This window comes from Tauraco erythrolophus, chromosome 3 (assembly GCF_009769465.1).
Source record: "Tauraco erythrolophus isolate bTauEry1 chromosome 3, bTauEry1.pri, whole genome shotgun sequence".
NCBI classification, from domain to species: Eukaryota; Metazoa; Chordata; class Aves; order Musophagiformes; family Musophagidae; genus Tauraco; species Tauraco erythrolophus.
In genome coordinates this window covers 82,214,617-82,226,746 of record NC_141467.1, presented here as the reverse complement: position 1 = coordinate 82,226,746, position 12,130 = coordinate 82,214,617, and positions in this window count along the sequence as shown.

Here is a 12,130-nt window from a genome sequence, read left to right as displayed (position 1 = left end):
GTCAGTTAGTGGGGTAGGCTGAACCACTTTCCCTTTTTGTTTTTATTTCAACCCCCCCCTGTGCTGGTAGTGCCATGTCAGCTGTATCAAAACTCAAATGTCTTTGCCAGTGGTTTTTTTTTCCACCTTGTTTTTCTACAAGAGCAAAAGCCAACATGACAACATTTTGCTGAGCCCTGTTTCCCTCTCGTTTTTATCTGTGTAACTGATGCCAATGGAAACATTAGCCACACTTTCAAACAGCAAGCTGCAGAGGCCAGCAAAACACGTGTGGTTTGTTTTTTATATATATATAAAAAACATTAAAATCATGCCTACTTGCTTTTTTCCTTCCTTTTATCTTTAAAAACAGTAAAAAGTCATGGATGTTCGAGGGAAGATTTCAAGATGAAGCACTTTTCTAAGTGTTGTTTTGGTAAGAGGAAAGCCACGAGTAGATTCTCAGCTGCTTACATGGATGTGCCTCCTTTCTGAGCGCAAGGATTGACACCAGGGAATATCTAGTCTTTTGTGGGTTCAAAGATCAACCCATATAGAGTTTCTGCTCCCTGCGCGTCTTCTGTTTTATGGGCAAACAAATGTTATCTATTGTTAGCTCTGCAGAGCCAGAAGAAGTAGGGGAGGAAAAGCTGGATTGTGTCCCACCTTGTGGCACTGTTTTTGTGTGTGAGTTATTGCATGGGTCCTGATATGCGTATGTTATAGGAGGGTTTAGGTATTAGAGATACCTATGTGTCTACTGTAGTATGTGTAACTCATGTTACTGCAGTTAGTGAAGCTCTGACAGATTGTTCATCGTGCTAAGGGTGAGGGAGCCAACTCATGTCCTCTGGTAGTGCCCGCCATGGGCCCCGGATGTGGAGGAGTGGGAGGGAGGAGGTCCCCAATGCAGGACAGAGAGGCATTGCATCCCCGTAGCGGGAGGAGGAGTGTGAGTCTTTGTACCATAGTCCCAGGTGGATGCGATGCATTTGTTTCTCAGCAGGCTTCAGCCTTTAAATATCTTTTATGTATTTTTCCAGTCAGTGCCTGCATCTCTTTGCTTTGGGCTCACTTGGTTGATTGACACTACAGAAGAGACTGATTTAGTATTGGGGGCTTTATAGTAGCAAAGTTAATCTAAATCAGAGAATATAGGCTCTTCTGCCATTTTTAGCAGGATTCTTCAGCCTTTTGCTTTCACTTCTGTGTCCATCTGCATGGTAGAAATGTCTCCTTTGCCCCTAGTCCTGGAAAGCTTTGTGCATTATAGAAAATTCTGTGGAGAAGTAGGGTTTTCAGTTGGAAATTCAGAAAATCTCTTAATGGAGGAGTCATCCCCAGCCGCCATTGGTGGGGAGGTGCAGCGGGACCTCTGTCGAGCCCTGGGAACTGGGAACAGCACACTTTAGGCTGCCATTATCATATGTTTTTCAGAGCATTGGTCCTTTTTTTTTCACTTAGTGTCTTTCAACTGCCTGAAAATTATAACCTTCGCAATGTATAATTACTACGTCCTTATAAACACCATGCATGGTTAAAAAACTCCTCTGGGCTCTTGCCCCGCAGCAAAAATAACCCATACAGGAGAGTGAAAGGGTTATTTTTATGCCAGAGGACAGAAGTGCTCTGCACACCCATGCGTTTCAGGTGTGGAGGACTGGGCTTGTGCAAGTTCCTGGGTGGCTGGTGTGGGGAGCTCTGGGGGGACCCTGTGCGGTCACCTCCACCAGCATCAGCAAAAGGCCATTGAAATGTTTTGTGACTGTTCAAATGTGTGTGTTATATTGTCCACTTTTGTGAAAGAGCCTTTAAAAGAACCAAAAAACTTTAAAATCTCGCCCAAGTCCACCCATTTTTGGCAGACTAATAGCATGTAATGCACTACACAGCATCGAAGGATGTCTTTTTAAACTGCAACCCCAAACTTTCTGTTGTCTTGTACAAACATTGCCATTAAGTGAATATTTGCCCTTTAATATGAACTGGCCTGGAAAGCCCCAGCCCCGCAGGTGGAAAGGCAATTTATAAGCTGTGCTGGATAGAGAGAAGCATGTCTCACTAAGCGCTACACAAACCAGCTGTGGGTCTTGTTGATGTTGAGCTAAATACCCTGAGCGCCTCCTGCTCTCGCATATGGGAGAAGGATGTAGAGGAGGGTGATGCGACTCAGTGGTTCCCCCACTGCCTGCCAGTGCCATGTCCCCACCAGCCTCCTAGTACCCCTTTATGCCCCATCCCTGATTGTCTTTTCATTTTTGATATTTTCTCTTTTGCTTGTTATAAGAGGACCAAAGCCAACTCCAGCTGAGGATGCCCCAATGTTTGCATTTGCAAATCCCATGCAGCTTTACATCTGCTTCTGCTTTCTGAGCAGCCATCTATTGTGGTTGGTATTTCATATCCCAGGCACTGGTCAGTGACCATCACTGAGTCAGATGAGCACAGGAGCATTTTCTTGTTGCTGACACTTTACCTTTTCTCTCTGCTTCTTGCAGATGAAAGCTTTGCCCTCCTCCTGGTCTCTCCCATATCCTGCCCTCGGTGCGTGTGTGCTGCGGGGCTCTGGTTATGCGCAGAGAGAAAAAAAGGAAATTTGGGGGAAGGAGTGGATTTTAGCTAGAGTTACAAGGAAATCTGAGACACCGGTGTCATGTCTCTGCCTGCCGGATAAAGCTGCGGAGGTAAGTTGGAACCAGGTGGAGGCAGGCACTGCTTCGTCCCCCTTCCCGGGAGGTTTTCCTGGGAGCAGCAGCAGAAGCGTCGCGGCGGGGTGAGCAGGAAGGGCCGGTGGCCGAGGCCCAGGGAAGCGAGGCTGAACTGTCCCAGCACCCCTGGGAGCCTACCCGCAGCCCCACATGGCTACCACCCCGCATCGCTTAGGCAAGGACCGCTGCTGCCTCGCCCCGAACCCGGGCAGAGATGCTGGCCACCAGACACGCATCTCGGTGGCTAGGAATAAAACCTCGGCGGTGTGTGTCATTTTTGAAAGACCCTAATTTTAGCTAGCCGGTGCATCGCCGAGGAGCCCCGGTACACCCGGAGAGCAGCGCTTTCGCCCCTTTGCTTGGGCAAACCAGGCATATAAGGTGTTTTTCGGGTTTTTTTCTGCCGGAGGCTGGGGATGCGGGGGGGAGGAAGAGGAAGAGGGAGGCGCGTTTTCTTACGAGGACAGAGTTAAGAGAGCGTCGGCGATGGGACCAGCCCCCCGGCGCAGCCAGCTCCAGCGAGCCCGGGGTGTTTGGGTTGTCCGGGTGCCCGCGATGGTTCCAATGTGCGCGCAGTGTGACAGATGACCTATTGAAATAATTTCGGAGCAGTGCTGGGGTTGCCAGGACAACCAGTGCTCCCCGGGCCTGCGCCGGGCCATGTGACAGCCGCCTTGACGTCAGCTGGAGGCAGAGCCTGCGGTTTCGGCCGCGCAGCCAAAGCCTTGTGAGAACCGAGTGGATGCTGGATTTATCCCCGCCGCCGCCGCCGCCGCTGCTGTTTCTCAGGGGCTGCCAGAGCATGGACTATTAAAAACTCGCATTTCTGCAGTGTGAGGTAACCCTTTGCTTTATGTTCTCGTCAGGTATTTTTGTTTTCTTTTTTTCCTTTTTTTTAAAAAAAAAAAATGGAATAGAAAGCAGCTTATCGTGACTGATATCTTTTTCACTTGTTTGTTTTGGCTGGAAGTTTGCCTTGATGAACAAGCCCGGCACTATCGGATGCAAAGCAGCTTCCAGTTGCTAATTCTGAGAGCAGACTGCAAAGCAGAGTTAAATTTAGATTAATGTTCCATGAAAGGAGAATAAAATGATATTGTTCTCGTTTGGCACTTTAGGAATATCAATGAATCCTAGGCTAATGCATTCAGAAGTTACAAGAAATGATGTTTAGGTACTGTGTCGATTTGGACATCTCTACAGCTTTATATGTCTATTGGAACTTCTGGTTTTTAAATATTGCCCATTTCGGGCGGGTTTGTACCCAGCATGTTGAGGGAGGGGGAAGCCAGCAGCCGATCCAGCTCAGAAAGGCTTGAAATCCAACTCCCAAAGTTCGAGTCTTTAAATCATCTTTGTTCACACAGAGTCCCCACAGCCTGTACACTTCCCGGGTTCCTGTCCCTCTCCTGGGGCACTCCGGACCGTATAGTGTTTACGGAGGAAAGGATCAAGAGCTTCCTGAAAAATTAGCTGAAATATGCCAAGAGAGCAACATTGCTGTAGCCCAGGCTTTTACCCTTTTTCTCACATGCACACATACAGCTTGGGTTTTGCTTTTTTTTTGTTTGTTTGTGATTTTGTTTTGTTTTGTTTTGGTTTTCCTCTGTTGTGGGTTGCGAGCAGTTAGAATAGCTACAAAAAGAACTGCAGCATGAATAGCACCATGGTAATTGAGAAACGAAATGCTGTTTGGGTCTTTTTGTAAAAAGAAGAGGGAGTTTGGGTCTGTTTTCGTATTGCATTTATTTCAAGGGGGCTGTTGTGGGCAAGGAGATCCCAGGGCTGCTGAAGTTCAGTGCCACAGCCTGAGTTTGTTTATGTGGGAACATATAGATCCATTGGAAGAACAGATTATAGCTGAAGCATCATGTGCGTTATTTCCTGGAAAAGTATGCTAGATTGTTCTTATCTTCTCTAATTATATGCTCCTCTTCCCTTCCTCCTAAAGTTCAAAGGATTTATTGATAATGGCAATGATTTTCTAAAGCAGCTGCCACTGAAACAATCACGGAGCTACAAAACAATTTGAAACACAGAGCAATAAAAGATTAAAAAAATCTATAAAAATTATTCTGATGTTACTAAACGCAGCAGAAGTAATTGTTTTAGAAAGGGAGCCAAGGCAGAGATTAAAACTGAGAGCACTTCTGTAAGGAAAGTTATGGCTTAATGCTCTGGATTTCACTGCATTTGGCATTCTTAACAGAGCGACAAGGATAAATGCATCTGAAACCTCTAAACCATTTCACTTGGCGTTATCTCCTGTGTTCTTTCCAATTTAACTCTTGTGCCTAAAACATCAATGTTTGGGGGGGTGAAATATTTTAAATTTTCTTTGTTAAGTTCTCCATCTGATGCTGGTGCATCAGTGCATGAGGAATCTCAACTGACTCCTTGTAGATGAGTTTAACCGCGGCATAGACGAGCTTCGCGGCTTCTCCGAGGGGGTGCCAGCACCCCATGCTCAGCCTTCCTGCAGGCAGCGGAGCTCCCAGCATCCTGGCCCAGGCAAGCCAGCCGCGCTGAGCTGGGCACAGCTGCTCCCCGGCCAGCGTAGGGAGCCGTGTTTTGGCTGATGGTGGTCCATGTCCCCCCACCTGCATGTGAGTCCCTCAGAGTCTGGGCGATGGGGTGGGAGGGAAAGGCAGGAGGAGGTGACCAATGTGACCCACCACCCTCCGAGGTCTGCGTGTTCACCACCCACTGGTGGGGCAAGTTCGGCAAGGGACCAGGGTGTGGGGTACAGGGACAGATCTGAGCTGAGTGGCACTTGCTGTTCAAGAAAAGTCACTCACCTTCACATCTGGGGGATTCAGCTCCACGTACAGCTGTGGTCACCTGCCGGGTGTGACTTAAGTCATCAGCATTTCAATGGTACTCAGTGAGGGCTGGGGCTTTGCCTCATTCATTTAGGTTCGAATACAGCATCCTGTGGCATTTGATGCCTTGAAAACACCTGCAAGGTGAAAAATAATTGATGCAGTTTTTGCTCAAGAGCTATTAGTTAGAAATATTTTAAAAATAGATTCCTCATCTCTGTCTGGAAAGGACATATCTTGCTTTAGCAATACTGAACAGGACTTCAAAAGGCACTGACTTGACCTGGGCGAGGAGGACAATAAACCACTTTGTGTTTTACCAGAAGGATCCCGGCCATGTTGTGGCAGGAGGTCCGAGAGGCCGCATTACTGGAGAGGCTGGTGAGTGCCGCTGAGGGTGCACAGGGATGTGTCCTGCCTGGCAGAGTGGCCAGCTTTGTGCCGTCCCATTGAGTCTTGGGGGTTTTTGGGCATCCCATCGACTCTGCCCCTTTGAGGCCAGGAGGTGGGGATGGCCAAGATGGGGCCAGGCAGGCAGTGAGAGTTTGCAACCGGAGGAACTGGCCCAGGTCCCTCCTCAGGGAAAAGGCAGGGGATAGTGTGTGAGTGTTGTCCTGGAGCTCCATGCCTCTGCTCTGTGATTTCACACTCTCGTTTTCGCTGGCCAGCTCTGTACCAAACTCTTTCGACAAACATGTGGATTTTACCTTGGAAGTGTGTGAAACTGCTAGGCAAGGTAATGCTAAGCATCCCACCGTCTCTCCCCTGCCATGGTTTCGGCCACCATGAGAAAAGAACAAACAGGCTGTAGGTTCCTTCCTACCACTGAGGCAGGGGGAAGGGGGCTGCAGCCCATCTCTCATCTTCTGCCCAACTGTTACACTGCCAGCTCTCTTAGGCTTGAAATTCTCTGACATAAAGGGGAAAAAAAATTAGACACACGGGGGCTTGGTGACTCTCCACATTCTTCTGAGCAGGCCAGGTTGACCCTCATACCTCCCAGCAGCCTTCATGTCATTTGCAAATGTCATCCCTTTGCACGTACACGAGGAGGAGACCATCTCTTCCCACGGTCTCCTTGTCCACAGAAAAGGGGGAGCAGACCAGCAGTTCCTAAGGAATTGAAGCACTTCATCTTAGGAGAGATCTTGGCTAAAACCAGGACCGAGATCTCCGGGAGTCACTGCTCACACAGCTGGGATGCAGCTTGGGAAATTAAAAAACAAGCTGTTGTTGCCTCTGGCCTAGTAATAATAACACACTCGAGCCTTTAGTGTGCTCTACCTTGATCTGGTTGAGTTGATGGGCAATGACAATCTAAATTTAGGCCAGAAGCATAATAAAGTCTAAAAAACCACTTGCAATGCAGAGCACTGACTCCTTCTTGCATTTTTTCAAACAAAATGAGATTTCTGCCATCTTTTTAAAGGTCTGAGCCACTACTCAAGGCAATATTTCAGGGGGGAGAATAAAATCCTCCGTATGAGGCAGAGGAATTGTCAGGCAGTGGGAACTAATGTAGCAGTATGGAGTTTCAGGCTCTTAAATTACATATTGCAGAAGTTGGTTTCCATCCTGCTAAAAATCATTACGTTGTGCTAATTTAATGTCCCGCATCCAGATTAGCAACAACTGGTTTAAATGATAACTGAGCTGCGGTAGAGATTTGGCGTTTTAACCAACAGCTGCTTTTCTGATTAAACCCAGATGCCATGCGCATGGTGCTCTGACTGCAACATAAAAGTTGGCCCGATTGTCGGTTCCAAGCTAAAGTAATGAAAACCCTAACTCCAGAATGGTTTTGGTCGTCATATTTTAGAAATAATCTTCCATGGTGAGCCAAAATCTATAAAGACAGTTATAGTCAAAGAACAGTTAAAAAAAAAAAAAAAAGACTATGTTTTGGGTGTACTTTTGCTGCTGTTAAATTTATCTTCTTAAATAGCAGGGAGTATGAGTTGAGGTTTGAGAAACAGTAATTTTGTAATTATTTTACATGGATTGAATTATTCTGTCATCAAATTTGCATTTCAGACAGCATTACAGTATGAAAATATAATTAGAAACTGTAATTCAGGAATTGCTGAATGTGATATTTCCCAGAGGGAGCACTGCAAAGAAGCTGCCCTCACTACAACTGTGGCAAACATTGAGATCTTATAGGTGGAAAATGCGAAGTCCAAGTTCCCTGCTGCGGTCTCAACATGCTGTCAACTTTCTGCCGAACTTCGTTTTTTTGTAAGATCCATTTCCACCGAAACATCTAATCGTTAAGAGCTGAAGTGCTCAAATCCTGTTCTGCTGAATTTCAGTCTGGCTGTGCTGATGGTTGCTGAATTGCTTTCAGCCGCAAAATGACACCGAGATAATATAAAGATCTGATTTACAGGCAGAACAGCCAGGAAGCTTGTCGTTTGGGCTGAAACACTGGTTTTAATTTGCCCAGTGCCCAGGATTCCCAGCAATGCCTGCTGTCACAGGAGGGAGCAGAGGATGGGTCTCAATTTATCTCTCTCTTCTTTTGTAATTCAAGACTTTTTGCTGTACACGTTCACAGCATCGTGCGAAGTTTTAGCTGATGTCCATCTTCAGAGTGTTTTATTATTCTTATTGCGATTTTTGACTTATCATAGACATGTTAGCTGGAAATGAGCACATCCTCCCTTTTTAGTTGGACTTGTGTTGATAAATCTCATCTGATTTTGTCTGAAGCACTCCTTTGGAGAGCGTCATCTGTGGTCAATTTTTCCCAGCACCTTGCTGGGGCTTTGGACAAGCCCATACATGGAGCAGAGCTCACAATGCACGAAGCGAAGCCGGCATTGGGAGGAGGCAGAAATTGAGTGTGGAGCATGTTTGAAGCTTCAATGTCCCTGTACATCTCTCCCAGTCCTGCTGAGAGGGTCCTGGTGCTCCTCAGGAGGAAATGCCAGGACAGGGCAGGTAAAGGAGAAGCATGGACCTAGAAACCCAAGACTGCAGGGATAACAGGATGGCTGCTGACATGGTTCCTAGGGACTCAGGGATGCTGTCATCCCCAGTGTGCTCTGAGGAACAAGACCCTTTTCCCATACCTGCCCATGGCCACCTTCCTGCACCCACCAACACCCAGCCCCTAGGGCTTTGCCTGGGTGCAGGGGAGGACGTCAGCTCTGTCGCTTGCATTTTGGGTGATGCCCACCCTGCAACCTGGATCTGGTACTTGCGATGTGAGCAAAGGGCAGGAGCTGCAGATGACCAGAGAAGGGATTTTTGTGAGAGGGTGCAATAAGCCAGATTGGCTCTTCATGGGTAAGTGGCCTCTCTTGGGGAGGTCTGCGTGAGTGCTGGTTGGCAGGTGGAGCATGAGCAGCTCCTGAGCATCACACTGGTATTTTCCAACATTTACTTCGAAACTCCAGAGGGGCAGGAGGCAGTGTTTCAGCCGTCTTTGTGCACAGAAGCAGGGGAGCACCGGGGCTGAAAGGCTTTGAGACAGGTTTATAGCTGCTGCGTTTGTCGCAAAGCCTCTTAGCAGTGCGCTGAATTTCACTGTCAAGAGAACAGGGGCTCAGGAACAGGCCAGAGCCCGGCTCATCCTCCACCGGGGCAGGATGGACCACGGGGCAAGTGGTGCCACTTGGGGAAGGGAGAGCCCTGGGTAGGACTAAGTGACCAGCAGGATGAGGCCACGGGCAGGCTTGACACTCTTGGCTGCTTTACAGTCACTGCTGCGTTTGCCCCGGGAGGGGACCTCTGGTAGCATCACCCAGTGTCACCGGTTGTGCATGGTATGGGCCAGCCACGCCTCACGTGGAACGGAGCTGCTTGAGGGCGTGAGGAAAGCAAAATGCTGATCCCCTGTCGTTTTGCTGCCGTCTGGTGTAAAGGTGGCTAAAAGGGCTGCCCTCCCTGTGGGGTGCTGGGTTCAAACAGGGCTGGGGAAACACAGCACAGTCAACCCTTGCACAGTACATGCTGCTGGAGTCAAAGATTTTGTTTTTAAAAGCTTCATGCTTGTTCTCATGTTATAGAAGAGACCAGGTTTTGAAGAGACTCAAGATTACAAGTACAGAGGTTTTATTAGATGAGCAGATCAGGTAGTTTACAGGCTTTCGCTCCAGAGAAGACAAGTTACAGCAGAAGGTCAAAGTTAGCTTCTTTCCCCACCAAATTCCCTTGCTCCTAGAGCAGGTAGATTCCCTGATTATGCCTCACATGGCCTTTATGTGTCTCCTCCAGAACTGCAGAAACACAATTGGTCCGGCTCATTTGAAGTGTCTAACTTCGACTGAATAACACTGAAAGAGACTTCAGCTATGAAGCAATTCAGCCCCAAGAACCTTTAACTCCAAAGAAAGTATTCTGCTCGTGTTGTGTGCATGTTCCTAATGGCAAATCCAAGATGCCAGGGGGAAGCGAACACAAAGCCGTTGATTATTTCCACAACTGCTATGTGCCTCCTATCACAACACTATTCTTTTGTGCAGAATGGCAGCATGATTGCAGAGCCCTCTTTAACTTTGCCGTTTTAGCAAGCCCAGGTCCAATTAGAGCAATTATATCTCAGCAGAAACACTGTCTGTTGTGCTCTGGACCTGTCCGTCAAGTGTCCTATTCATAGCTGTTTATCTTTCGTGAGACTTTTTATATAAAGTCGCTCTGAGCCTACTAAAAGTCTCATCTGAGGGGTAGTTTATGTTTTGGTAGGCTTATTTCACAGGCTGATGTGAACAAGAAAAGTGCAAAATTACGGCTGGCCAAGGATGTGTCCATCAGTCTAGCCACGGTCTCCTCTTGCTTGAGCATTGTTGCTGATTTGACACAGCACACAGATTTCACTTTCAATTATTTCACTTCACCCTTCACTTTCAATTACTGTACTGCTAAAACTCGAGAACTTTATCAGAATTTGCAGTTCTTCCTGGCTGCATTGGAGGGTTTCCTTAATCAAAATCCCCAACATGAGTTGCAAGGCATGTAATGTTTGATGGCTCATGATCTTAAACCACTTACAGCTCTGAGGTCTGTGTGGGACTATTCAGTCACAGAGTTACTGAAGAGCCACCTTCCTGAAGAAGGTAGTGGGCACTTCTGCAGGAAGACTGTCTATGTTTTGCTTTGCCTCTGCTGTCAGAGCCTGATGAAGGAGCTGAGTGACCTCTGCCAAGGAAGTCTCACTTGTCCCCGCGAAGGTAAAAGCTGAGAAGCAGACCTCAGAGAAAGGCAGAAGTGCTGGGACTTGGGAAGGTCAAGGGCAGTGGAAAGAGAAACTCTTCCTGAACAAAAAGTAGATTTATATTTTCGCATACTTCTCCTGGAAGGGAAAATGCAGGGAGAAGTGTTTGGAATCTTTTTCCTGAAACAAAATGAACGCTTTTCTGACAGTTCGGAAATGAGATTGCCTGTGAGAGAGCAGCCCCCGTCCTGCCGCTGGCTCCGTGGCATCCATGGGGGTCCCAGCCGACCCGCACAGCAGCACTGGGGCAGAGCAGTGTCACTTTAGCAACTGAAAACACCAGCTCAGTCGTTCTTCCTCCAGCATCATTAGGGCAGCAGCTCCATGGCATATTTATTTCCTGTTTTACCTCTCTTCTGCTAGGTTTTAGCCCACGTGGGAAGGCAGCCAGTCCCTTTTGCTTGGAGGACATGCGAAGCCGCCCATGGTGGTGGCCCAGATGTCATCTGTGCCCTTCCCTGGGCGCAGGATGCCAGAGGCAGGAGAGCCGTGCTGGTGTTGACCAGGGCTGCAACGAGACCTTGTGGACCTGGTCACACTTGTGGCAAGGAGAAATGGGAGCTGACGGAACAGTGGTATAATGTGCTCCACACCAGCTCGGGGGGGGGGTCTTGGTGCATTTGGGAAGATGAGTTTGTAATGGTAAATATTTACCTGGATCTGCAGCCTTGGCAGATTCAGCTTCTTTTCTTGCAGCAGTGATGGCCTTTTCTCTGAGAACCGTGGGCAGCAGGGTTAGATCCCCCACTCGCCTCGTCCACGTAAGGCTTGTGATGCCCCAATTAGAAAAATACCATTGTTTCAGGGATGAAAAAAGGTGACAGAAGTGCTAGTAAGGTGGCTGCTTGCCTGATTTTTGCTATTTTTATTAGATACTGGGACCCTTGCAGAAACCCTCACCTCACTTAATTCAAAGTGTCTGATTAAAAATTCAGGAGTATTTTGCTGTTCGTTTACCGTGTGTCAGTTATTTGCTCACTATGGTGTTGCTCCCTTACCAGGACCCTGTAGAACCCACACTTTTCCAGTGCCTGGCTCCCACCGCGCTTGCGGATGGCACTCCAGGCAGGGCGGTAGGGAGACAACTGGGAGAGAAGGGGTTAAAACAAGCCACCGTGACCAGTTCAAGGCATTTTCAAAAATAGCAGCTTTCCTTTTGTTTGCTGAATTCCCCATGCTTTTCCAGCGCCGTTCCCATTATTCATTTCTTTCCCAAAATAACATTTTTAAGCAGAGGAATGGCTCGAGCGGGGAAAGGAGGGGACCTGCAGCAGAGCAGGACAGCTGCACGCTCTCCTGCACCTGTGCCGAGGGGGCTTCAAGCTGCCCTTGGAGGCTAAAGACAGACTGCCAGGCTGGTGGCAATTCCCAGTGTTTCAGGCAGTTTTGCCTCCTCGGTGGCA